This window comes from Gopherus flavomarginatus, chromosome 3 (genome assembly GCF_025201925.1).
Source record: "Gopherus flavomarginatus isolate rGopFla2 chromosome 3, rGopFla2.mat.asm, whole genome shotgun sequence".
Lineage (NCBI taxonomy): Eukaryota > Metazoa > Chordata > Testudines > Testudinidae > Gopherus > Gopherus flavomarginatus.
Window position 1 is genome coordinate 98,943,128 of NC_066619.1, and position 24,927 is coordinate 98,968,054.

The following is a 24,927-nucleotide window of genomic DNA, read 5'->3' on the forward strand; positions in this document are numbered from 1 at the left end:
ATCACATCTCTCGATCTGCTGGCAATGCCCCTACTTATACAGGCCAAAATGCCGTTAGCCTTCTTGGCAATAAGGGCACACTGTCGATTCATATCTAGCTTCTCATCCACTGTAACCGCTAGGTCCTTTTCTGCAGAACTGCTTCCTAGCCATTCAGTCCCTACTCTGTAACAGTGAATGGAATTCTTCAGGACTCTGCACTTGTCCTTGTTGAACCTCATCAGGTTTCTTTTGGCCCACTCCTCTAATTTGTCTAGGTCCCTCTGTATCCTATCCCTACTCTCCAGTGTATCTACCACTCCTCTAAGTTTAGTGTCATCTGCGAACTTGCTGAGGTTGCAGTCCACGCCATCCTCCAGATCATTAATGAAGATATTGAACAAAACCGGCCCCAGGACTGATGCTTGGGGCACTTTGCTTGATACTGGCTTCCAACTAGACATGGAGCCATTGATCACTACCCATTGATCCCAACGATCTAGCCAGCTTTCTATCCACCTTCTAGTCCAATCATCCAGCCCATACTTCTTTAACTTGCTGGCAAAAATACTGTGGGAGACCGTATCAAAAGCTTTGCTAAAGTCAAGGAATAACACACCCACTGCTTTCCCCTCATCCACAGACCCAGTTATCTCCTCATAGAAGGCGGTTAGGTTAGTCAGGCATGACTTGCCCTTGGTGAATCCATGCTGACTGTTCCTGATCAGTTTCCTCTCCTCTAAGTGCTTCAGAATTGATTCCTTGAGGACCTGCTCCATGATTTTTCCAGGGACTGAGGTGAGGCTGACTGGTCTGTCGTTCCCTGGATCCTCCTCCTACCCTTTTTTAAAGATGGGCACTACATAGCCTTTTTTGAGTCATCCGGGACCTCCCCTGTTCACCATGAGTTTTCAAAGATAATGGCCAATGGCTCTGCAATCACATCCTCCAACTCCTTTAACACCTTTGGATGCAGCGCATCTGGCCCCATGGACATATGCTCATCCAGTTTTTCTAAATAGTCTCAAACCACTTCCTTGTCCACAGAGGGCTGGTCACTTCTTCCCCATACTGTGCTGCCCAGTGCAGCAGTCTGAGAGCTGACCTTGTTTGTGAAGACAGAGGCAAAAAAATCATTGAGTACATTAGCTTTTTCCACATCCTCTGTCACTAGGTTGTGTCCCTCATTGATGACCTCCTGAGGTCCCTTCCAACACTGATATTCTATTATTCTAACTATAGGTTTAAAAGTAGAAGCACTTACCAATTTTTGAAGCTTTGCCAGGTGAAATTGAAATTTCCTAATCTAAAAAATAACTATCCAGAAGCAACTACCTGGGAAACTCAAGAACATATGTTGGTAACCGATGGTTTCTTATCTTCCATCAACTGCACAGATTTAAAAAAAGGAAATTTTATGGATGGCAATTAGAATGATTCCTACCATTATTTCTAGAAGAGCGTTCTTTCCTCTAAGTACAGGAAATTTAATTGCTTACTTTATCAAAATTGCTTGTCACTGATACAGAGTTAATCTCACTTTGCAAACCCACTTGTCAGACAGTTCACAGGTTTGATGCGTTTTGAGGGTAGATTATGCAATCAAATAAACTGATTTACATTTTAAATGCACTTCTTGCTTATTATAATTTCCTCCATGTTAGTAGTATTGTATTTACTAATGGTTGGCATACCAGAGGCAGCATAGAAATTACCAATTACTATGAATATTTAACACATTTATTACTTTTCCTTGGAAGAAGTACAATTCTTTTTTAAAATGTGGAAATATATGGATGTCAGCTAGACTTACATGATCAGAGGAAATGAATTACCAGAGTATTTTAGTTAATTCTTTTGCTGCTGAAATTGCTTATGATAAGGCATTTTATTAAGAAGGTTCATCAGGTTAATCTATGCTATCAGTGTGAGATTATATATAGGAAACATGGAGAAAGCTTCACTCTGAAAGTGGTAGTATAATTAGTTGTCACTTCCAGATTGTACAGTCCCCACCAGCACTTAGGGAGACCCTATATTGTGACATTAGGTAGCACAGGCTGTGTTGCTTAATCGGCCTGGGATCTTAAAATATAGAGAGAATTACAAAGACTGTCTATATTAAGTGACTTTTTATCACGGAGGAGTGGTAATGACATGATAGTTAAGATGGGTTAGAGTTTTCATTCCCGTAGGACTCTTAAAACATCCCAAATTTATACCACTAATACCAAGTCTTCTGTGATCAGGGAGATAAGATAAAGTTCATTTGGAGAGATGGCCTACCTTTGAGGCAGAGTATGATCTACAGGATGGAGCTGATGGTGGGGGCTGGGAAGGAAAGACTCTTTTGGCATCAGCATGCTAGAATTTTGATAGATCTAGACCCTAGGTAGTGTTGTTCAATGCCAATACAGAATATATGGCAAACATCAAAAATGTGATGAAATTTTGCAAGACGCTACTGCCTTTGAGGAATTTTCAAGCATGCAGGATATAATATAATATTCCCATGAACTTCCATTTATTTCAGCTTTGCTGCAAAGTTGGAACAAAACAAAATCTGTGAGTATTGGGCCAACAAGATCTTAAACTGCACAGTGCAAATCAGGTAAGTTTAGAATCTGATGCTTTGCTCTGATGCTTAAGTCCAAGATAGTTTTTCTTTCCTGAGTTTGTTTAAAGCCAGCCTTTCTCAAGCAGGGATGCAGTCCTGGGGACACTTTCATCTTGAAGTAGCAAACATGACAAAGGCATTGGCACTTGCAGAGAGGCTTGAAGTGCATGTCTAGTCTTCAAATAACTCCATCCTTTTTGAATTTTATTTTAGGAAACTTTATTTAGATGGCAGCAGCAATAACTCCAAAAATTTGGAGATGATGTATTGTGTGCGACAGGCTTTATCTAATAATGTATGCGCCGTGGCAGGAACAGATACTGTGAGTGTCACCACTTATTAACGCACTTGTGCAGTTCACAGAGCCTAAGGTTTGAGGGACCTTCTAGGTCACCTAGTCCAGGCCTCCACCCAAGGGTAGGATTTTTTCTACCGTATTCCTGCATAGTGTAAGATCTAATGTGCACTTGAACACCTCTGGTGATGGAGTCTTAGTGACTTCCTTGGTAAATTGTTGCTGAATGCCCTTGTGGCTCAGAATTTTGTCCTAATATCTAAGCTGAATATGACCGTTTGTTTCTTTTTTCAGTCTGTTATTTCTTGTATAACCCCACATTTAATTAACCTGAAAAATAAATCCCTTTATTTGTTATTATTTATCTCTAGTATAATATCATGCTGTACTTATCATCCAGAAGTTTTAAGACCAGTTTTATATAGCCAGGAGCCCCTACAGACAATACTGGGATTGTAGAGAGGTACAGCCATCTGAGTCTCTGGCTGCTTGAAATTCAGCAGCTTGCTTACTAATATTATTAATAGGAGTTCTATGAAGACAATATTTATGGGCAACAGCTACCTGATTCTTCAAAGGTTTGTGTGCAATTGGCACGAGAAATGGGATTTGCAAGATTAAAAAAGCTGTAGGGACTTGCCTCCTAAACTGGCATTACAACAAGAATGTCTTTTGCCTTGGAGAATTTATGGCTGAGTAAAGCTTTAAGAACTTTTGTTCAGAAGAGACCTTAATATGAAATTAGACTAAAAACAGCAGCGACATCTGATAACCTACCCAGGCACCACTTGATTTATAAGCTAGCTCAAACAGCTGGAGCATAGACCATCCCCTCACCATACTCAATTGATGCACCCACTACTATTATATCACCTTTCACAATGTGCCTTTTAAACCATCTATTGTTTTTGCTTCCCTTCTAATTTATTTATTTCCCTTCTATTATGGAGAAGGATTTGAGTGACTACCCAAGTACATCCACACTGCACCATAAATTATTGCCTCCCTCATATTTATCCCTTTAGCTATATCCCTTTATGTATAGCCTTTTCTTCTGAGAGGCAAGGTAGGTGAGATAATATCTTTTATTGGACCAGCTTCTGTTGGTGAAAGGTACTTGCTTTCAAGCTACTCGGAGATCTTCTTTCTTCTGTCAGAGTTAAAATCTTCTAGGTCCCTCTCCCTGTCACCTAAGGAGTTTAAATCTTCCACAAGTAGAGGTTGTATATGTAAGGACAGTGTACATATTTTTCTTCTCTGGTGCACAATTTGGGGTAGTATTAGATTCTCATCACCTATGAGGCACCAGAGTGATGGTTGTAGCCAAGACTGCCCTTTTTCCATCCCCATTTGGTGAACATGGTGAAATGGTTTCTCTCAGATGTAGACTGGACTAACACACACCTTTGTTATCTGCAATGCACTCCTCTGGGACTACACATCATAACTCTGAAAGAAATAATATTCTTCCATAATCAGGGCTAGACTGTGACATTTAGACACTGCCGTCACAGAGGGAAGACCACTTTCAGGACCTAGCCAAAGACCCACCCTGGTAACACTCAATCTGAAAGAAGGCCACGTCCCGTTGGGATTTGCCATTATGATGATGATCCAAACCCTGCATAGAATATCAGACTGTTCATTTTCTCATAGCTTTTCTGTGGTGCTTGTCAGTATATTATCTGAGTGATTCACAAACAACAATGAATTTATTTTCACAACAACCCTTTGGTGAGGGGCTATTATCCCCATTTTACAGATGGAATACTGAGGCACAGAGATATTCAGGTCAAAAGTGTTCACTAATTTTGAGTGCTCAACCTGAGACACCTAGAGCCTGATTTATCTGAGTACTTAGCATTTTTATAGCACTACATATGTTCAAAACTCCCGTTATCTTACTCCTTGAACACTTTCCATCCTGATTTAGAAAGAGTTTCTGTGGGAAAAAAACGTAGTATGTGATCATATAATTGAAGGCTATATCATAATGCACATACACAAGAAGGGCAAATTAAGATTGAACAGGCAGTCTTAAATGGGGCATTTACTAACTTTTGAATGGCTGACTTGGCAACTTCAACATTCTTTTAATGTAGATTTTTTCAAAATGTATTTTCCTAGCAAACTCAAAAGCAGAAATTCCATCTTGCTGAAGCATATTAACTCTATAGATGGTTCAACAGCAGGGTTAGAATATTTAGATGCCCACTGCAGCCCTCTGCCACTTGAGCTAATGGAGTAACTGACAGAAGTAGGTGGTTTTCATCCTATGTGAACCAGTCATTAGAGTATATGAGGGATACGTTTAGTCAGTGAGTTTCACAACTCTTTGCTGACAACAGTGGAATGTTACCTAGGAGTATAGACCCTTCTTTCCCTGCCTTCTTCCTCTGCCCCATCCATAAAATGTAGACCCTGCATCCTGTCTCTTCCATCTGCCCCACCCCCTCCTTCCAGGGCCCTATTTCCCTCAACTGCAATTTGTGTCCATCTGATCTCCTGTTCCTCACTCCTCTGAATTCCAGTAAAGCAGCTATCTCCTCCTTTTGGGTATCTGCAAAGTAGGGGGGGATTGAGAGGACAGAACAAACAGTCTCCCTGCTTTCAGTGCCTGTGCACAGCACTACAGTTGCCCCTGGTTGCTGGGAAAGTCCTGCTCAGCTCCTGTAGTTGTGGGTTGAGAGCATGCCCAGAACAGATGACTGGAGAATTTAGCTGCCCAACTCAAACAAAGTTTCTACTGACAATATGCTAATCTGATTTTCTGAGAGACTAATGATTTGGCTAAATTTGGGAACATTTTTATGGTAACAGCAAAAGGTAAATCCCTGATATCCTGAACTTAGAACCATCTCCTGCCAAATTTAAGTCCCTGCTCCAAATCAAGTAGACATGACAGCCACTCAATTAAATAATTGTAAGATTGTTTTAACATGGGTAAAATAAGGTATATTTTATTAATCTCATTCTGAGAAATGGCCAAACCATTCTTGCTGAAATGTTAACATATCAGCCTTAGGCAGACAGTTGACATGGAAAATTTCAGCCCAAATGCTTGAAGTTTGATAAAAGATATAAGCTACTGAAAAGGGATGTTATAATAGAAAAGTGATAGGCAACTTTAGCCATAAGCAATACACCCAGCTCTGATACTAATATAAATGTGATAACCCTTTACCTGTGAAGCATACAGTTCTGGAAAGGGCTTCTAGATTGACATGTAGATTAATAGCTCTGGAAAAAAAACACTCAAAATGGGATACATTCGTCAGTGCTAGTTGTGCTTTGAAATTCCATGTTGTCAATGTGAGCATTTTCACTGGAAAAGTCTCTTTGAGGTTCTATTAATACTCAGTACCAGAGTGTCCTAGTAATAAGTAAACTATTTTAAACATGGTTAGAAGATGGATGGCTTCCCTTTAAAAATGCTGTTGCAGTAAATTAAATGGAAAAATTAAATGCTAATGAAAAGAAAAACAAATGACACTTGATTTGATGCTTAACATTTCCGCCATAGGAAGAGATGATTCAATTAATGTGCATTATTAAATGATGTAAAATGCAGTTGGGCTTGTATATTGGGAATGTACTAGGAAGATGTGCACTGCATAAGCACGAAGATTTAAGGATAGAGGTTAGATTATCTTTCTGCCAAAGTAACACATTAGTGATCAAAGTTGACATTGACAGCTATGGGAAGAGATAATGTACCTAGATATCTTACAGCAAGAGAAGTGAGCTCTCTCTCACTTTCTTCTATCCATTTCTGCTGAAGGGCATTGATAGTCTTTTCCCCTGTTGTTAAATTTGCCAGTAGAAATAAATTCCAAACATAGACACTGCTGTCTACAGTCAGGGAATGCTCCATTCATTCTGTATCTTTTCATTCTTTGTAAGTTTACCTGAAAACCTGCCAGAGCACTAATCTACTATCAGGTGTAATTCCTACAGGATTTCCTTGGTTAGGCTAGTCATTGAATTTGAAAGTGGGAAATTAGATCGGAGGAAATCAGTTGCACAAATACAGGTGCATCTCTTGGCAGCACCTTTATACAATATCAGAGTAGAAAGTGATGGCTAAGGAATTTGAGAATCAGGACATAATTACAAGGTAATCAAGCCAGCATCCACAGTGAAAGGAAGAAGAAACATACATGCTTGTACATATATGCATTTAGATACATAATGCACACACACACACACACATTATATAATATAAAAATCATAATTTTTGAAAACAGCAATATTTTCTTTTCATTACACCACATGAAACACTACCACAGGCGTGTTCATTTTTACTTGTGCTTTTTATAAGTAGGGTTGGGTACTCTCATTTTACTTAATTTTGGAAACAATTTAAATATCATGGGTTCAAAAGTCTGATTTAAACACAGATGGTTTTGAATTTTGTTTAAGAAAATCATGAAAAAGAGACAGACGAAAAGAATCAATGAAGCTAAGGGAAGGCAGAGTAAAAAAAAATGGGGAATATAAAAAAAAAGGAACAGTGAGAAGTAATGTTTTTGGAAGAATTAGATAGCATAAAATATATACTTTTCCTCTTGTAAAATCCTTTTGGTACTTTCTTGGTTTATTGTAAGTATCCCAAAATGCCTCCCTGTGTGGCAACACCGATTAGCCTGGACTGTAATGAGACTTCAAAATATGACATCGCAGCTTTTTAAAAGACTCAGTATCTTTGATCTCAAGCAGCAGTGCATTTTAATGTTATTTTCAGTGAATCAGGAAGTAGAAAATAGTTTTCACTATGAAGAAAAAGAAAATGAATATAAAACTGTTTTCTGTGTTGAATATTATTCAACAACTGGATAGCAGAGACACTTAGCACAGAAGTCTGTGCCTAACTCTGTTTTCATTCTTGATTTACTCTTCACTTTTAAACATCTCTGTTGATGACATTACAAATGGTACTCTAGTAACAGGTGTCGCAATTTCAGGGTAACTGCATCTTTCCCCGCCAAGTGGTTCATTCCAGAAGTGCCCATCCAGGTCTCAGGTCTTCAATGGTCAACTGTGTTTGGGCAGGGACACTTGCCTCATTCCCTCCTGACTAGGAGTTTTAAGGCTGTACAGCTCTCCGTCCTACACTGTGATATCCCCAGCAAGCCTAACAGCCAGCACCCATACATTGCTTTCTCTCCAAGACCTCTGAACATTGTATTGTCAGCAGTTACAAGTTACAACACAGCTCTTTCTAGGAAAGCACAATCATTCTTAAGGAAAAAGCATTACAGAAAAAAACATAAAAAAGCAATAAAGAAATGTAAACACACACTAAACATACCAGGAGTCACCTATCTTATGGCCTTAGTATACCAAAATACTTCCAATCCTTCCACAAATTTACTGTAGGTAAATTAGACTTTCCTGTATGAAGGTATTTTCCTAACTTAACAGGGGGCTGCTGGAAAAACAAGCAGGAAAGCAACACAATTGCTAGGGATAAGCAGCCTCCCAACAAACACTTGAGAGGCAATCCCAAGACAATAGCCTATCTCCAGGTTCCAGCCTGAAGTTACACTGTTTTGTCAAGGCTGGGAGCCTAGAGATCAAAGGGACACTAAATGATTAAAAGGACTTTCTGGAGAGAGAGGAAGGAGGAGTGGCACATACTGTTCCTGCTGAGAACAGATGAGATACACCACAGTTCCTGTGGGAGTGTCTGAAAGCAACTGAAGCCTTTCCCCGGGCGCCTCAGAAATGGTAGTAAGCTTTAAGGAGAGACAAGCAATAATATATAGTATTTATTGTTTTAAGGTCAGTTTTCTCTAAAATACTTTTTTTCTAAATAAACAATACTTTGCTTTAAGAAGGCTGTCTGGATAGTACTGGGTCCTGAAATGGAGGTACTGAAAGTAAGTCAGGCCTGCTGAGTAACCACTCTTAGCATCTGGGTACTGCAGCCCAAGGCATGGTCAAGAATGTGATTCCATCCCAAGAGAGGTTGAGGCCTGAGAGTAAGTGCACTAGAAGAGACAATAGGCGTAAGACATGAAGTTAGCCTGATAACTGATGTCAGTCATGTTGTAATTGCCATTTAGTAGAGGCACACACATAGTTGAACAAGCACCCTTCCATGGGCAAACATCTAGGCCCAGACCCAAAATTGCTAAAAATAAGCATAGCTCCCTCAATGTCTATTGAGCTATGCTGATTTACTTCAGCCAAGGATCAGACCCAATATTTTTGGATGTAATCAAACTTTTGGGTAATATGGGAACAATTTGAGGAAACATTAAAAACAGCATGAGGAATGAGTGCAAATAATAATTATGGTAAATTCTGTATGCCCATTTCTATTTATTTGAGCTATCTGTTTTTATTTTTTTCTGCCCAATATCATTTGGGTTTTATTTTGCAATTTTTTTTTAATTTCAAGGGTTTTCCTTGATTGTTCTGTAATTTTCCTTCCATTTTTGGTGCTTTATTATTAACCTTACACATTTGTATTTGTGGATGTAGGTAAAATCCAATCATATAAAGGTCTAATGGGACCTTCATGAATTAAACATTAATTTTGATTGTTTATATTAATTTCTGGTCTGGAACTAAATATGAATTTTAATAAACACCTCTGTTTCATTAAACGTGGATGGTACAGTGACTGTGGTTTCCCAGTGCCTGGCTAAGAAAGGGGTTAGATGAAGGCAAACAGATTGTTACCCAATCCTTATAATATGAAAATTATGCTGGCTGGCTGAGACCAACCAGAGCAACCAAGGTTACAATGTGCTCTGTCTGTCAAGGTGCTTTGGCCGCAGTCTGGAGGTAGTTCTGGACTCTCTTATTTCTGGTATTACAGGCAGCATCTGTGGCAGGGTGATATATTTTATCTTTTATCTATTTCGTGACACAAATATTGTATTTCTCTCAGATGTGGACCTTGCTATACACAGCTGCGGCGTTATCACTTCTTTCTTGGATTGCTGTAATGCAGCTACATCAAGCTATGGGTGAGATCCGCAGTCTGGCTGATAGCTCCCTTTCAGCCTTTAAATTAGAACCGATATTTTGACTACCTCACTCCATCAGGTTCCAGCTTGGAAGCTGCTGCCTTGGGGTAGACAAGGGAATTCTTGTGGAATCCCCAGTATTAAGTGGAACCCATGTAGCTGCTTATATGGAACAGTTTAAAGGACTGGTGTCATACCACCGACGTGCTGGCTGCTGTGCTCTTTGGTGTCATAGTTACTAGAGCGACTGCAGCAATGATGACAGCAATGACGTCAGAGCCAATGGCTTTCTAGTCTAGTCAAGTTTATATGGAGTTTTACATGGTGCTCATCACCATAGTGTAAGAGTGCCTTCCCGTACTGCATTAAGCAATGTGACTATACATCTGTCAAATGTTTGTTTTCTCATCCTCACCTCAAGGGATGAAGCATGTGCAGTGAAGTGTCTTGTTTTGGTAGGGTGTTTTGAGTTTTCAGGGGAATTTTTTTTAATATAAATATCCATGTTGCTATATATTCATGTTAGAGAAGGCAAGGTAAAAAAATGCAAGGTGGAGAGGTTTGTGATAGCCCTCAGTTTCTGGGGGACTTCATTCCATAGTCTCTAGGAAGTTCGGTCTCCTGCACAGATAAACTTTACTATTAATGTAGATAATTCTGTTGTGCTCAAGGAGTGAAGTTATTTACAATCCTCTTTATCCTGAAGCCTTAGGTGGTCTTTTAGATGTCCTAGGTCCAGGACATGGAGTGACTTGGAGGTAAGGACTGAGACCTTGAACTTGATTTGATATTCTTATGAGAAGCCAGGATAGAGAGTGCAGGACAGGTCTGGTATCCTGGTGCTCATGGTACCCTGTGTTCCTGAGGAGAGGTGCTGTAATGTCCTGTGATAGTTTGAGTTTCCTAAGCACTGAAGGCTTCATGCCCACATATGTTGCATTACTGTTGAAATTTCTAGAAATATGACACATAAATCACTGCATTGTTTGAGTTAGCAATAAAGTTAGCTCTAATATATTTCTGCTTAGATTTCATATACTGTGAAGAAAGCTGGGAGAGGTTGTCCCATATTGTTCCATACAAATACCAGATGATCTGTGTGAAATATGAATGTATCACAACCACAATAACAGAAAAAGCTGCAACTGCTTAAGCACTCCCCTTTCCTTTTGGATATGTGATAAATGTTCTTCTCTAGAAAAGAGTCCCTGGAAGATTGCTCGGAATGTCCTTGAAGAATAACCTTTAGAGATTGGTGTAAGTGGCCACTAGGTGTCGCAGTTATACCACAGATGGACTTGTCAACCTATATTTATCTAGCAGGTAAAAAATGTAGGACACTGAAGAAGGTAGTCTGTATATAAACCTTTCAAAAAGCTCATGACATTGATCCATTCACTTATAAACCTAAAGTTATCATGTTATGTTGCAAAATGGAAATGATACATAGTGTTTACTGGGGAGTGTATAGATAATAACTCAGTGTTCTGTTTTTTGTAGATTGCATTATTTAGCATTTAGCTGCTTCTCTTCTCCACCATTATGAGAGAATGTGCAGATGGAAGTTAGCAATACTCCAGCTTGATTCTATCGAGTAGTTCTCTTATTCTGAATTATTTTGAGAAGCATGTGCTTTTAAAATATTAGAACAGAAGACTTTTTAAAGAGACTTGACTGACATAGCTAAAAAAAGGATAGACATATAAATGACAGCTTAATATAAACTATTTGTGCTATCTTTTTATTGTAAAACAAAGGCCTAAAGAACAAATGAAACCCTCAAGGTAACAGGTGAAACTTTTTAACGGATTAGCAAGAATTAAAGAAGATTCTTTGTCCAAAGAAATAACATAATTACTACTTCCACCACTCTGTAAGATATGTTATAAATTTACCTTTCCTTCCTTCCAAGCAAAAAGAAAATAAACTAAATTTCTTTTGTGAACAGTAGAGAGAAGCTAATGAAAGCTAATCATAATTTTCACCATTGCAATCTCTCAGGAGTATATTTTCAAAATAAGTTAGTCAGGAAGTGTGAGAATTGAGAACTTCTCCAGTAAAGCTCAGGCTCATGTGAAAGCACTCTCAGAACAAATACAATTAAAAATGATAGGATAACCTTGACAGTGGTGCAGTCCAATTTGCACCACAGTCAGTTGTTATTGTTAGGTGAGGATTTTTTTAACCCTTTTCTTTTCATCACTATGCTTTTCAGAAGAATTTGAAGCTAACAATTCTTGATGGATGGTAGTAACTTCCCTTTCCAACAGCCACATTCTTCATGTAGAAACAACATGCTTTGTTTAAGGAGGTTGAAGTGCAAATGAAGAAATGCTATTCCCATACAATGCTGAGCCTGCAACTCTAAACTGTAATATTGAGCTTTCTCTAGTACTGTGTAGACAGAAATCCTTTTTTGTTTTTAAACTGAAAGTTTGCATCCATTAGCTTCAAGGTTCCTAATTAGTGTTTGGGCCAAACAAAGAGTCAATATGATGTCATGTCTAGACAACATGTAAATTAATATGAAAGCAATTGAGTTACAAATTCTATACTAATACAAATTAATCTGAATTAAGTTTAATCCACAGTTATTAACTGATTAAATGTGGCTGTTGGTAGCTACAGGGTGCTGACTTCCATCTGTGATTATTAGGGGCACAGCTTAATCACTGATTCTGTACTGAAAAATATTTAAAGCAATTGTCATATACACTGACTGTTCATGCTTATTCACTGAATGGAACATCTACGGATGCAAATCTGAAATCTACATTTTTAAGATATGTAGAAAGCTTTTCTTGAATTTCATAATTAGCTTTTGGTTAGAGGGCTGCTTAGTTCTTCTTGTGTTGACTGGCTCATTTGCCATTCTCCTTTTGAGATGCATATATCTGTGCTAGAGAAATTCTCTGCTGTTGTGAACATTCAAAAATAGTAACATAAAATCCATATCTTTCCATTTATTATTATTATTCAAAATACATGAAACCTGTTGCCAGAAATAAGCAGGTATGTGTGTGACATAGATCCCACTCAGCTAAAGCTGCTTACATTTCAGAGCTGGATATTCACTAATGTAAACAACACACTGACAGACCTGTCCACTAAAATTTTGAAAATGTTGATAGTAGCTGACAGAGCAAAATATATTCAGTCATGATTTTTTAAAAATATATTATTTTGGCAGAAAAATAAAATTTTCCTTTCACAAGCCACATACTATTCATAATATTTACTATTCCTGGTAGGTTTTTAGTCCAAATAATAAATAGAATTAAAGTTTTTTGAAAATTGAAAATAAAGCTATAGACCTTGGTTTTCTAGCATATAGATAATTCCCATGATATACCAACAAGCCCAAACTGCTAACAACTACCAGATTAGTTTCTTTTTGTTTTGTTTGTTTTAAAAGCAACTAAAAATGTTATGGAAAGTATTCTATCCTCCCTTTTTGTCTGTGAACAGCTAACTAACTCATAAGAAAACTCTCAAAGTTTTTTCAAAGCTTTGGAATATATTATGAATCTATCAGATAGTAGATATAGCTGATAATTACATACTATGTGATATCAAAACCAGGGTCATTGTATTGTATAGACTCTTTAATAGACAACCTACTCATTGCCATAATAGAAGCTGTCATGACCGTGGTCTGTGCCTAGCAAGAAGCTCTAAACAATTCTGACAAGCTGCAGCTCATTAAGGGACAGTCATTTTGTTGAAATGTCTATCAGCTCTCAGGGATGTACCAAGATGAATAGACCCAAAACAATAGCCCCATTTGTTAGAGTAGTAGCTTCTCTAATACATGATGAGACAATCAAGCCAAGCTGCCTTCAGCACAAAGACATAATTAATCAAATGGACAAATGGTTCAAAAATTGCTCTAGTATATTCTATAGTGGACAGAGGTTTCCATGGAAACATTGGCGTTTGCATCGCACTTAATGACCATTCTGTACAATGAAGTTCGAAAAAAAAAAAAAAGCATGGAAAAAAAAAAGTCTAAATAAATAAATAAATAAAGAGCAAGTGGTAGCTTTAAGCAAGATGCTTCGGGCATAGCTCCCTGATACCAGAGAAATTAATGACTGCATTTCCATAGATTCATAGATTTTAATGCTAGCCTGCACTCCTGCACAATGCAGGGCAAAGAACTTCATCTAGTAAACTCTGCATCAAGCTCATATCTTCTGTTTGGGCTAGGTCATATCTTTCAGAAAGACATCCAGTCTTACAAACTTTAAGGTCATGGAATCACCCATCATTTGAAGTTTTTAAATCATATCCCTTGGAATTTGTTTCAAGTAGTTAATTATAGTCACTGTTAAAAATTGGTACCTTATTTCTAGTTTGAATATTCCCAGCTTTAGCTTGCAACTATTGGATTTTGTTATGCTTAACTCTTGCTCTAATCCCTAGGCATGACTGCCCATGTCCTGGCCTCTGACATGGCTAATTTGCTTACAACCACTGTAGATGAGAGTCCTGCAGTGTTCCTCAAATGATTACAAATTAAAATATAAGGAAATAGAAACTCTAGAAACTTTTGACTGTGGAGAATTCCAATGTTTAGTGAATGTTTACCCCAAATTTTTCAGAGCTACTCACTAAAGTTGGGCACCCAACTTGAGATACCTGCATATGTTTCTGCCTCCACACTACAGTTGGGTCATTCTTTATGATTTAACCTGGCTGATATACATTTAATTTTCTGGATAATTTTCCCAATGTTTTCCTTTTTCACTTTCTCTTCTGTCAGTGAGTCCAGTTTGAGGCAGCTTATCCTTCAGCAGGACTTGGCTCCTATTTTAGCTCATGACAACTACAATTAGCTGTTACCACAACCGTCAGAGGCTGTGCGTATTGTCTCCATGATAATCTCAGTCCCTTGTGGTCTCTGGAACTTGGGACTTGAATCTTCATGATCCTATTGATTTCATGGTGCAGTATTAGGTTCCAACTGAGTACTAGGTACTAGTATGAACAAAAGAAGCACAAGGATTGGTCAGGTAGATTTTGTATGGAATATTGTAAGTACTGAGCTCTGTGAATGGAAATAAAGACTAGAAGTTGTAAGGGTGCTGTTGTTTGTGTTATGGCAACAAAAGTATGTCCACTGGGGAGGAAAAACGATACAACACTTCTTGGGCCAAACCCTGAAGTCCTTAGTCAATATATCCCTGCCTATTATTGAAGTTATCTGAAATCATAACCAGATTTTGATGTTAATCTGAACTCATGGAACTCTTTCTAGAAATAAATAAATGTATTCTTGCTTTTAGTTAACTAGAATCATTTCAAATTCATCTTTATTAGGAGGAGGCCTCTACTACTTAGTTTACTTTAGTGACTTCAACTTCACGGGACTGTCTCATCTCACTGTGTGCCAAATGGAAATCACACACATAAATTCTCCTGGACTGAGATAATAAAGCCTTACCAGGTCCAAGATTTTCTTTCAAATAAATGATAATATTGGACATTCTCTCCCTCTCTCTTTTCAAAGAGCTCTCATAAAGGCTGATTCAGTTTTTTTAAAACAGGCTAGATTTCTGCTTTGCAGAAGCCAGGTATCTGAAAATAAACTGTCTGAAGCATCTATATATTTTCATAACACACAAAATGTGTGTGCGTATGTGTCATAACATTTTTCCCAGATTTGGACCTTAGCGTCCAAAATATGGGTGTTAGCATGAAAACCTCCAAGCTTAGTTACCAGCTTGGACCTGGTAAAGCTGCCACCACCCAAAAAATTAGAGTGTTTTGGGGCACTCTGGTCCCTCCAACAACCTTCCCTGGGGACCCCAAGACCCAAATTCCTTGAGTCTTACAACAAAGGGGAATAAACCATTTCCCTTCCCCCCTTTTCCTTCCAGGTGTTCCCTCCCTGGGTTCCTGGAGAGATACGCAGAAGCAAGCTCCGTGAATTTAAACAGAGGGACTCCACCCTCCCTATTTCCAGTCCTGGAAACACAAGTACCGAGAGAGAGAGCCAAGTTCCCCCCCCCAACCCCCCCTCCTTCACCCAGAGGGAATGCAAAGTCAGGCTAGTAAATCTAACACACACAGATTTTCCCCTGACTTCTTCCTCCCACCATTTCCCTGGTGAGCTACAGACTCAATTCCCTGGAGTTCCCCACTAAAGAAAAACTCCAACAGGTTTTAAAAAGAAAGCTTTATGTAAAAAGAAAGAAAAATACATAAAAATGGTCTCTCTGTATTAAGGTGACAAATACAGGGTCAATTGCTTAAAAGAATTATGAATAAACAGCCTTATTCAAAAAGAATACAATTCAAAGCACTCCAGCAACTACACACATGTAAACACAAAAGAAAAAAAACAATAAACCCCTATTGTTTTATGATCTTTGTACTCACAACTTGGAAACAGAAGATTAGAAAGGCAGGAGACAGAAAAAATCTCTCTCATAGCTGAGAGAGTACAGGCACAAGACAAAGAACACGCACACAAACTTCCCTCCACCCAGATTTGAAAAAAGTCTTGTTTCCTGATTGGTCCTCTGGTCAGGTGTTTCAGGTAAAAGAACATTAACCCTTAGCTATCTATGACACGCCCCCCAAATTGCAGACAGTGGGGAACCTCACTGGTGGCGATTTCCTCCTAGAACTTAAAATAAACAGATTAATATAACACATGCACCTTTACATATACTACTAAGTATTTAACTAACAAACTTTTACATTTTAAGAACACTTTTTAACTACTGGATTTTGGGAAACTCTCACAGGAGAGAGCATCAGCTACTTTGTTTGAAGCTCCTGAGATGTGCTGAATTTCAAAATCAAAATCTTGGAGAGCTAAACTCCAACGAAGAAGTTTCTTGTTGTTCCCCTTGGCAGTATGAAGCCACTTTAGCACAGCATGGTCAGTTTGTAGCTGGAACCGCCGTCCCTAAACATATGGGCATAGCTTTTCCAGGGCGTACACAATGGCAAGGCATTTCTTTTCACTGACTGACCAGTGACTTTCCCTCTCAGACAGTTTCTTGCTGAGAAACATGACAGGATGGAAGTTGTGATCCGTTGCTTCCTGCATGAGAACTGCTCCTATACCACGCTCAGATGCATCCGTGGTTACTAGGAATGGCTTGTCAAAGTCCGGGGCCCTGAGCACAGAGTCAGACATGAGCATTGCCTTAAGTTAGGTAAAGGCCTTTTGACACTCATCAGTCCACTTAACTGCATTTGGCTGGGTCTTTTTGGTCAGGTCGGTCAGTGGGGCAGTGATTTGGCTGTAGTGTGGTACAAATCGCCTGTAGTACCCGGCCAAGCCTAAGAAGGATTGGACCTGTTTCTTTGACTTTGGGACAGGCCACTTTTGGATAGCATCCACCTTGGCCTGTAGGGGGTTTATGGTTCCTCGACCCACCTAGGGCCCCAGGTAAGTCACTCTGTTTTGGCCTATTTGACATTTTTTGGTCTTAATAGTTAGTCCGGCCTGCCTGATGCGCTCAAAGACCTTTTCCAGGTGTAGTAGGTGTTCGGGCCAGGAGTCTGAAAAAATGGCCACATCATCAAGGTAGGCAACTTCATATTCGCCCAGTCCTGCTAGTAGACCATCTACCAGCCTCTGGAAGGTGGCGGGTGCATTTCGCAGCCCGAAAGGAAGGACATTAAATTCTTACACCCCCGCATGGGTGACGAATGCTGACCTTTCCTTGGAAGGTTCATCTAGCGGTACTTGCCAGTACCCCTTGGTTAAGTCTATTGTAAAGATGAACTGGGCACGTCCCAACTTTTCCAATAGCTCATTGGTGCGTGGCATTGGATAGTTGTTTGGACAAGTTACCACATTTAGCTTACAGTAGTCCACGCAAAAGCGTATTTCCCCATCTGGTTTGGGTACCAGAACCACTGGAGATGCCCATGCACTGGTAGATGAGCGGATTATACCCATCTGTAGCATGTTCTGGATCTCCCGTTCTATAGTAGCTTGGGCGTGAGGAGACACCCGGTAGGGTGGGGTTCTAATTGGGTGAGCATTACCTGTGTCAATGGAGTAGTATGCCCGTTCAGTCTGTCCTGGGGTGGCTGAGAACAATGGGGCGAAGCTAGTGCACAGCTCCTTGATTTGTTGCCGCTGCAGACGTTCCAGGGTGGTTGAGAGGTTCACCTCTTCCACGCCACCGTCTTTTTCCCTTCGTAGTAGACACCGTCAGGCCACTCAGCATCATCTCCCTGGACTGTAAACTGACAAACCTGTAAGTCTCTGGAATAGAAAGGCTTGAGAGAATTAACATGGTACACTCTGGGCTTTAGTGAGGAATTGGGAAATGCTATGAGGTAGTTCACAGTTGCCAGGCGCTCTTGGACCGTGAATGGCCCTTCCCATGATGCTTCCATCTTATGGGCCTGTTGCGCCTTCAAGACCATAACCTGGTCTCCTACCTTGAAGGAACGTTCTCTGGTATGTTTGTCATACCAGGCCTTTTTGCTCTTCCTGAGCATCCTTTAGGTTCTCTTCAGCAAGGGCTAAAGAGTGTCGGAGGGTGTTTTGTAGGTTGCTTACAAAGTCCAGAATGTTAGTCCCTGGAGAAGGCGTAAACCCCTCCTATTGCTGCTTCACCAACTGTAATGGCCCCTTAACCTCGTGACCATACACAAGTTCAAACAGTGAAAACCCTAAACTGGGATGTGGTACAGCCCTGTAGGCAAACAGCAACTGCTGCAACACTAGGTCCCAATTATTGGAGTGTTCGTTGACAAATTTACGTATCATGGCCCCCAAAGTTCCATTAAACCTTCCACCAGGCCATTGGTTTGATGGTGGTACGGGGTGGCAACCAAGTGGTTCACCCCATGAGTTTCCCACAGTTCTTTCATGGTCCCTGCCAGGAAATTAGATCCTGAATCTGTAAGGATGTCGGAGGGCCAGCCTACCTTGGCAAAAATGTCTGTTAGGGCCAGGCACACAGTGTTAGCCCTGGTATTGGCTAGAGCTACTGCTTCCGGCCATCGGGTAGCAAAGTCCACGAAAGTTAGTACGTACTGCTTTCCTCTGGGCATCTTTTTTGGGAAAGGACCCAGAATATCTACAGCTACTCTCTGAAATGGGACCTCAATTATGGGGAGTGGCTGAAGAGGGGCCTTGACCTGGTCTTGGGGCTTTCCCACTCTTTGGCATATCTCACAAGACCGGACATACTTGGCAACATCCTTGCCCATCCCCTCCCAGTGGAAGGACTTCCCCAACCGGTCCTTGGTTCTGTTCACCCCAGCATGGCCACTGGGATGATCATGGGCTAAGCTTAAGAGCTTCCCCCGGTATTTAGTTGGAACCACCAACTGTTTTTGCGGCTGCCATTCTTCCCAGTGTCCACCAGAAAGAATCTCCTTGTATAAAAGTCCTTGGTCTATAACAAACCGGGATCGATTAGAAGAGCTGAGAGGTGGTGGGGTGCTCCGTGCCGCCGCCCAAGCTTTCTGAAGGCTGTCATCTGCTCCCCTCTGGAAGCGATGTAGGTGATGGGGTTGTTTCCGTTGCTGGTGAACCGCTCTCCGCTGGTGCACCTGAGGGTATTTCAGGCTCTGGCTGAGCCTTTTGGGTATGGCTGTCTGTTGCTTCTGCCAGTTCTGGCTCGCTGGCACCCTCTGGCGTTGAGTTTGAAGATGTGGTTGCAATTGCTGGTGCTGGTTTCTGTTCCAGTTCTGGGCCTGGGACTGGAGGTGCTGTGGCTGTTTCAGTGGTTGGCATGGAATCCGGGTCCACTACCTCTGTCTGGGTCTCTGGTAACACAGACGGGGCGTCTGTGGACGGCTCAGGAACAGGAATGGGTCTGGAAGCTTGCCTGGTTTGGCTACGTGTAACCATTCCCACTCTCTTGGCCCGCTTCACCTGGTTGGCCAAGTCTTCCCCCAGTAGCATGGGGATGGAATAATTGTCATAGACTGCAAAAGTCCACATTCCTGACCAGCCTTTGTACTGGACAGGCAGTTCAGCTGTAGGCAAGTCTACAGCTTGTGACATGAAGGGGTAAATTGTCACTTGGGCCTTTGGGTTGATGAATTTGGGGTCTATGAAGGATTGGTGGATAGCTGAGACTTGTGCCCCTGTGTCTCTCCACGCAGTAACCTTCTTTCCGCCCACTCTCAAATTTTCCCTTCGCTCCAAGGGTATTTGAGAGGCATCTGGGCCTGGGGATCTTTTGGGTGATGGTGATGTAATGAACTGCACTCGGTTGGCGGTCTTTGGGCAGTTGGCCTTGATATGTCCCAGTTCATTACACTTGAAGCATCTTCCATCTGACTGGTCACTGGGTCGAGGTGGGTTACTGGAGACTGGAGAGGTAGAAGAATAGGGTGTCTGTGGCTTTCCTTGGGTTGTAGATGGGGTCTTTGGTTGCCCTTGGTTGTAGGGTTGATTGTTGGTGTGCCCTCTGGGGTATTCGCTCCCCTTGACAGTAGCTTTCTTGCTTTCTGCCACTTCCATCCATCTGGCTCCAATCTCCCCCGCCTCAGCGAGATTTTTGGGTTTTCCATCTTGTATGTACCGTGTTATGTCCTCAGGAACACCATCCAAGAACTGCTCCATTTGTATGAGGAGGTGCAGTTCATCTATGGATTTAACATTGTTTCCTGATATCCAGGCCTCATAATTTTTCCCAACGTAGTAGGAGTGTTTGGGAAATGACACATCTGGTTACCACTTTTGGGTTCTGAAGCGCCGACGGGCATGATCTGGGGTTATCCCCATTCTGTATCTGGCCTTGGTTTGAAAAAGTTTATAGTCGTTCATTTTATCCTTAGGCATTTCAGCTGCCACCTCTGCTAAAGGTCCACTGAGCTGTGGCCTCAATTCTACCATGTACTGGTCTTCAGGTATGCTGTACCCAAGACAGGCTCTTTCAAAATTTTCCAAGAAGGCCTCAGTGTCATCACCTGCCTTGTAAGTGGGAAATTTCTTGGGATGTGGAACCATAATGGGCGAAGGATTGTTAGGATTGGCTGGAGCATGTTGCTTAGCCTTTTCTAATTCCAGGGTCTGGCAGTGGGCCTCCCTCTGGAGTTCTATCTGTCTGCTGTGGGCTGCATCTTCTTCTTCTTGTTTCCTTCTGTGAGCCACCTCTTCTTCTTGTTGTTTTCTTTTGTGGGCTGCCTCTTCCTTGGCTAGTTCTGCATTAATTAGTTCTATCCATCTCTTATGTTCATTTTCTTTGTCTATGGCTTGTTGCCGTGCTCGCTCCTGCCTTAGGCTTTCCTTGGAACTCATGTTTTCTGCTTTCTTGTGCTGAGGTGCCCTCTGGTGTTTATTGTCTGAACTGCTGGCTCTTTTGTCTCCTGGGGTCTGCCTAGCAACAGTGCTTTTTTCCCTTTCTTCCTCTAGCTAATCTTTTAAATGTAAAGTAAACCAGAAAAACCACTTTATTTGCATGTGTATTGCTGGATACTGACTCTCAATGGGAGTGCTATTGTCACAAAAGACCCTTAATAGTTCCTTAATGGTTCCTTGCTTAGTATGCAAGCAACAACTGCCAGAGAGAGCAGAGGAAAAAAAATTCTCTCTGGTTCCTTTTGAAACCAAACTATTTCTCTCTGCTTAAAAGCCCCTAGCAGAGAAAAGAAAAATATAATATTCCTATTGGCTTCTGGATTCTATCTTTCCCACAACGGCTGCCACCATGTCATAACATTTTTCCCAGATTTGGACCTTAGCGTCCAAAATATGGGTGTTAGCATGAAAACCTCCAAGCTTAGTTACCAGCTTGGACCTGCTAAAGCTGCCACTACCCAAAAATTAGAGTGTTTTGGGGCACTCTGGTCCCCCCAACAACCTTCCCTGGGGACCCCAAGACCCAAATTCCTTGAGTCTTACAACAAAGGGGAATAAACCATTTCCCTTCCCCCCTTTTCCTTCCAGGTGTTTCCTCGCTGGGTTCCTGGAGAGATACACAGAAGCAAGCTCCGTGAATCTAAACAGAGGGACTCCACCCTCCCTATTTCCAGTCCTGGAAACACAAGTACCGAGAGAGAGAGCCAAGCTCCCCCCCCACCCCCCCTCCTTCACCCAGAGGGAATGCAAAGTCAGGCTAGTAAATCTAACACACACAGATTTCCCCCTGACTTCTTCCTCCCACCAATTCCCTGGTGAGCTACAGACTCAATTCCCTGGAGTTCCCCACTAAAGAAAAACTCCAACAGGTTTTAAAAAGAAAGCTTTATGTAAAAAGAAAGAAAAATACATAAAAATGGTCTCTCTGTATTAAGGTGACAAATACAGGGTCAATTGCTTAAAAGAATTATGAATAAACAGCCTTATTCAAAAAGAATACAATTCAAAAGCACTCCAGCAACTACACACATGTAAATACAAAAGAAAAAAAACAATAAACCCCTATTGTTTTATGATCTTTGTACTCACAACTTGGAAACAGAAGATTAGAAAGGCAGGAGACAGAAAAAATCTCTCTCATAGCCGAGAGAGTACAGGCACAAGATAAAGAACACACAAACTTCCCTCCACCCAGATTTGAAAAAGTCTTGTTTCCTGATTGGTCCTCTGGTCAGGTGTTTCAGGTAAAAGAACATTAACCCTTAGCTATCTGTTTATGACAGTATGCATGTATAAATTATATATGCAATAATGCACTGAAGGTTCATTATTTAACCTGGATTATTACTTTTGCTCCCCAGTCATCATATTTTTGTATGCTTAGTTAGGTGGTATTCTTTAATAGGACTATTTTTCACTTTCTTTCAAGTGAAGAAAACAGTATACTGCTCTGAGTAGACAAAATTCAGCAATCTCTGCCTACATATTTAACTTTGAACTACCTTTCACCTTTCCCTTGTAGAGTCCTTATTTATCATGTCCTTATCACATCCCATGTCAGCCATTACAATTTCATCTTTTATGGTCTTCCTAATTCCCTGCTCACTAAATGTCAGGGGTCCAGAATTCTGTGACCAGACTACTCTTACACTTCAGGAGATCTGACATTCTCACCCCCATCCTTTATCACATGGACTGGATTTTTATTCATTTCAGAAGCCAATTCAAAATTGCCCTCCTGCTTCAAAACTCTCTATGAATTTACTGCACCCTACTACACTTCTCTGACCTCTTCTCCTGCCAACTCTCTCCATTCTTCTAATCTTGATCTCCTATTTTGTATTTTTTCTGTGACTCTCCATGGTTGTGTGTCACCCTTTTACTTGTGCCTCCACATCTATCTGGAAGTATCTTATTTGGAGTCACTGCCTTTCTTCAAAATTCATCTCAAATTCTCTGCAGGCTGGCTTTCTGATCACTTTTTCTGGTCATTTATTCCTCAGGCCAATGAAAGACTGAACTGTAAATGAAGCAACCTCCTTAGTTCCTGGTTGGAGGGAATATCTTATTGTGACCCTAACAATAACCCAATGCAAGAGGGCAAGGCACTCATGGTATCTAACAGGGAGTTTCAGCTTCACCCCAAGTTGTTAATATTATAACCTGTATCTGATATGTGTCATGTAAGGTATCATTGGAAAACTAATAACACTGATTTATGTGGCAAATGCCGAAGAGACCATACAAATATGAAGTAAATATGGAACAAAAATGTGTTTTCCAGACAAGTCTGGGGAATGGGTAAACCCTTTTTCTCTCAAAGGATAGGCCGATGCCTCCAGTCAGGTGTCATCAGAGTTGATTAGCAATCACATCAAGTGACCATTCATTTGCATCGGAGAGGGCTAGAATAGATCCATTTGCATTTTAGCTAACACCATTGGGGAAGAAACCAGCATGGAACTTCATTCACCAACAGAATCCATGTCTCTTTCCTCATCATTTGAATGAACTTTACTTTGGGGAGGGAAGTGGGTGGGATCTTCAGGCGAATCCATTTCAAAGCTTCACTGGACTATAAGGGAGAGAGACAAAGAACTGCAAGATATCTTTCACCTAACACAAAAGAACGAGCACTTTGGATTTTGTGAAAGATCTTGACCGAAAGGATGGTCAGCATTCTTGCTGGAAGGTTGTGTGGTAAGAATCTTACCTTGAACCAGGATTGTAGTTTTGTTAAGTGTTAGTCTCTAGAAAGTGTTTTTCACTTTTACTTGCTTCCCCAATGATCCCTGTATCCTTCATTGGGATGACTAGCATTTTACTGTTTCAAGCTGACACATCTCTCCATTCATCCCAGTACATTGTTAGCTTGCTCTCACTATTCAGTCAAAGCTCTTAGCTCACAGTGTATTATCCTATATACAGTTCTGTGGAGTATTTTGAGATACTTTCCATGCAAATATTTACAAAAAAGTCCAATAAAACATCCCACAGCTTTCTCTCTCTGGCTATATTTCCTTGGTGATAACAAATACACTGGGAGAAAAAATCTTTTAAACCTTGTAATTGTGACAGTATCTTGTTACATTTACTCAATAATATACTTATCTTTATGGAAAGGGAGAGTGAAAAAGTTTCTACAGAATCTAAGTCAGAGAAAGCAGGGAAATCTGTGCTGGAAAATGGAAAACATTGTGGTAACCCTGGAAAAATGTCAATACAAATTAAATGCAAAAATGGAATATTTTCAGAGACTAAAAGGCTCCAATCTGGATGCAAAATCTTCAGGCCTGGTCTACTCAGTATAGCAATGTCAGTTAAGAGTGTTTAAAAATAAATAAATAAATAAAATCTCTGACCCACCTAGCTATGCCACCAAAAGCCTTAGAGTAGGTGCAGATATACCTGCAAAAAAGATATACCTTTTGCTGGCATAGCTTATTTTGTTGTGGGAATTGGTATAAACCTGTGCAGGTAAAAGCACCTTTTTGCTAGTATATTCTGTGACTCCTTCAGAAGGGGTTGTTGGTATAGGTATACTGGAAAACCCTTTCTACTTTAGACCAGGCCTTAATATGAAAGTAGTCCCATTGACATCAATGTGAATGCTCACTTGCTTAAAATATTTTGCTAGATCAGGACCTGTAAGCCACTTAATTTTTTTTTGGAAGTATATATAATTTTCTGGTATGGTATGTAGCATTATAGTAATGGGACTATTCAAATGCTTAAAATTATGCACATGCTTAAGTGGTTT